Genomic DNA, 4,192 nt, shown 5'->3' with positions numbered 1-4,192 from the left:
CATAGGAGCACCTGGCTGGCTCAAAGGGAGTGTGCAACTCTTGATCTTGGGGTCAGGGGTTTAAGTCCCATGGTGGGTGCAGAGATTACTAAGAAATAAATAAACTTAAAAAAAAATCAACTGCACAGTTGACAGCACTGCAAAATGTTACAGATTCATATAAATAGATATTCCACACAATCCGCATCAAAATTAGTGATTCCTTTTAGCTGTCTTATGTTGAGCTGCCCTTACTTAATGGAATTGTCTGGAGACGCACAGAAGAGCCAACCCAGATAAGATTGGAAACATTCCATCAGTGAAAGGATGGTCTCTTTTTTTAAAGTATTTAAAGAATCCTATCATTCAAGGATAATGGAAGTCCTGAGGACTACTTGGACAAAGAACATATTTGCAAATCAAAGCACATACTCTGTCTTCCTTTTATCATTAAAATGAAATGTGCCACAGAGGCTCCTGGCTGGCTCAGACAGTAGAGCATGTGACTCTTGATTGTTGGCTTGTAAATTCAAGCCCTATTTTGGGTGTACACATTACATAAAAGTGAAATATTAGGGGCACCTAGGTGACTCAGTTGATTAAACGTCTATTTTTGGGTCAGGTCATGGTCTCAGAGCCCTAAGATTGAGCCCTGCATCGGAGTCCCTGCTCAGCAGAGAACCTGCTTCTCTCTCTCTGCTAGTGTGCACTTTCTCTCTCTATCAATTAAGTAAAATCTTTTCTTAAAAATATTATTAATTTAATTTATTTATTTGACAGAGAGACACAGCAAAAGAAGGAATGTAAGTGGAAGAGTGGGAGAGGGAAAAGCAGACTTCCCACTGAGCAGGGACCCTGGGATCATGATCTGAGCCGAAGGCAGATGTTTAATGACTGAGCCATCCAGGTGCCCCATAAATAAAATATAAATAAATAAATAAACCTTAAATAAAATGTATTGCCACAACTATTATTTATTTTAAATTATTTTGAAATGGTTCTCTCTCATTCAGTTAGCACTTTAGAGTTTTAAACTATATGGACAAGAATGCAAGTAAAAATATTCTAGTCTTAATCATTATAAGATACTTAATGTACCTTCATGCAATATTCTTTGAAATTCTTTAATTTATGATGTTGCTAATGTAATATTTTCCATTTAAATTTCAACAGTTTTTAATGTATTTAAGTTCCATTTAGTACTCAACTCTTATGTTTAGGAAATATAAATACATATATATATATATATATATATATACACACCTCCAACAGATGAAATATTTTATATATATACACATATACATATGTATATACACACTTATACCTCCAACAGATAAAAAGATGCTCAACATCACTCATCATGAGGAAAATGCACATCAAAACCACAATGAGATCAACTCACACCTGTCAGAATGACTAAAATAAAAAATGCAAGAAACAACAGGTGTTGGCAAGGATGCAGAGAAAGGGGAGCCCTCTTATAGTCCTGGTGGGAATGCAAACTGGTACAACCACTCTAGAAGACAGTACAGAGATTCCTCAAAATGTTACAAATAGAAATACCTTATAATCCAACAATTGCACTACTAGGCATTTATCCAAAGGATTCAAAAATACTAATTCAAAGGGATACATGCACCCCCTTGTTAATGAGCACCAGGTGTTATGTGGAAACATTTAATCACTCTGCTGTACACCTAAAACTAATATCATACTGTGTTAACTGGAATTTAAATGAATACTTAAAAAACAAAAAACAAAAACAAAAAACAAAACAAAAAAACACACATTATTTCTGGAGCACCTGGGTGGCACAATTGGTTTGGTGTTCAATTCTTGGTTTCAGCTCAGGTCCTAATCTCAGGTTCATGACATCGAGCTCTGTGTCAGGCTCCACAATCAGCATAGAGTCTGCTTAGGATTCTTTCTCCTTCTCCTTCTGTCCTCCTGCTTGTGATCTCTCTTCTTTCTCAAAATAAATAAATCTTTTAAAAAATATTTTATTTCTTCAGTGCCTGTGTGGCTCAGTCAGTAAAGTGGCTGCCTTCTGCACAGGTCATGCTCTTGGGGTCCCGGGATGGAGCCCTATGTCCTTGCAGCTCCCTGCTCAGTGGAGTCTCCTCCCTCTCCCTTTACCCCTCCCTCATGCTGTGCTCATGCTCTGTCTCTCTCAAATAAATAAAATCTTGACAAAAATTCATTTCTGATAATGTGTAAATGAATAGGACAACGACTCAGAAATTTCTGGAAGTGGTGTTCTGTCTTCTGAGAATTTAAACTAAGGACATAGGGAGAATGAAGAAAAATATCTATTTATAAAATATATTTTGCCTTCTTTTTTTTTTTTTTTTTTTTTTTAAAGATTTTATTTATTTATTTGACAGAGAGAGATCACAAGTAGATAGAGAGGCAGGCAGAGAGAGAGAGAGGGAAGCAGGCTCCCTGCTGAGCAGAGAGCCCGATGCGGGACTCGATCCCAGGACCCTGAGATCATGACCTGAGCCGAAGGCAGCGGCTTAACCCACTGAGCCACCCAGGCGCCCTATATTTTGCCTTCTTAAATAAAACAATATAACAATATAATTTATTACCTCCTTTAATCATTTTACTTGAAAAATATGTGTTTTTCTCCTGTTGCAGAGACTGGTTGCTGACATAAAAATTTATCACATGGACCCTGAGCTCATTTTCACTCTTCCACAGGAAAAGAAATGTTGGACCCAGCTTGGAAAAAAATGCATATATGCCTTTTATAGAAAACTGTGTGGCAGCTCCATGGAAGGTTGTCAGGGCCTTGGCATAGGGCTCTGGGATTATTCTGTAACACAAAGCTCAAGCACTAAAGTTGCCACCCTCATGAAGGGACAACCACGTGACAGGATTTCTGCAGCTTCCCTGAGCGAGGGTGTTTGCAAATATTCCTCATTCCCCTAGACCAAGCGCCTTTCACTTTCCAGAAAACTGCTTTCATTTTCTGACATTTTTTAAAAGTTTGATATTAAATCTATGATGCCTGTATTGTGCTCCTCTGGTGTGTCAACCAAAGGGAAGGAAGAAGAACAGGAGATGAGAAGGGAGGGGGAAAAGAGAGGAGGAGAGAAGCTAAAACAGGGAAGATGACTCTGGAAAAGAGGTTTCTCAGTATGTAAATAGGGAATGCAGGAAGGCAAACCAAAACCTGTGCAACTAGATTGGGATTGAAAGTATCATTATAAATACATGGAAAAAATACATGCATACACACAGTTTTATATGTCTATATATCTATACACAAATCTTCCTCAACTTACATTGGGGTTATGTCCTGATAAAGCTGAGTTGAAAATACTGTGATCTTTAAGACCCCTAATCTACCAACATCATAGCTTAACCAAGCTTACCTTAAACATGCTCAGAACACTTGCATTAGTCTACAATTGGGCAAAATCACCTAATGCAAAAACTATTTCACAAAGTGTTGAATATCCCATGTAATGTGTTAAGTACTATAGAGAAAGTGAAAAACAGAATGGTTGCATGGGTCCAGACTGCATGGCTAACTGGTAGCTGTGACTCCCAGCCACCATCCTGCATTATGAGAGAGTATCATGCCTCGTATTACTAGACTGAGAAAAGATCAAAAATTAAAATTTAAAGTAATGTTCTCAGGTTCTTGATACCAAGACACCCAAGGAAAGAAGGAATCATGATCATGCCAAAAAGGGCCACTTACAGCCCATTCTCCATACCATTGGCAACAAACCATTGCAAGCCCAAGGAGGACAGGGACATTGAGAAGTGCATTATTGGGAACATAGTAGAGGCCACTGCCATCAGGAACATTTCCAAAGCGAGTGTCTTCAATGTCTATGTGCTTCCCAAGCTGTGTGTGAAAGTCCATTACTGTGTGAGCTGTGCCATTCATAGCCAGGTGGTCAGGAATTGCTCTGGTGAAGCACGGAAGGATTGAACATCCCCATTCTAATTTAGATTCATAGGTGCTACCCCACCACCTCCACCAATGTCCATTTAAGGAGCTAAGTCCTTCAGAATTGAAGAAAAACTATTCCAGGAAAAAAAACACAAGATGGAAACTATACTATACAAATTTTTGAGTATGATTTCTACTAAATAAGTACTATATTTATGCCATTGTAAAGCTGAAAAATCATAAATCAAACTATTGAAAATTGGGGACTATCGTATTTATATACAACTACGTATAATTATACAC

The 4,192-nt window shown here is 38.0% G+C and overlaps 1 pseudogene; it reads left to right on the top strand.

Moving 5' to 3' along the window:
• The first annotated feature begins 2,754 nt into the window (after positions 1-2,754).
• LOC123943503 lies at positions 2,755-3,991 on the top strand (annotated as a pseudogene).
• The last annotated feature ends 201 nt before the right edge of the window (positions 3,992-4,192 follow it).

The sequence above is a fragment of the Meles meles genome, chromosome 6 (genome assembly GCF_922984935.1).
Source record: "Meles meles chromosome 6, mMelMel3.1 paternal haplotype, whole genome shotgun sequence".
Taxonomy (NCBI): domain Eukaryota; kingdom Metazoa; phylum Chordata; class Mammalia; order Carnivora; family Mustelidae; genus Meles; species Meles meles.
Note: the sequence above shows the minus strand (reverse complement) of the source record. Positions and strands in the feature narration are given on the sequence as shown.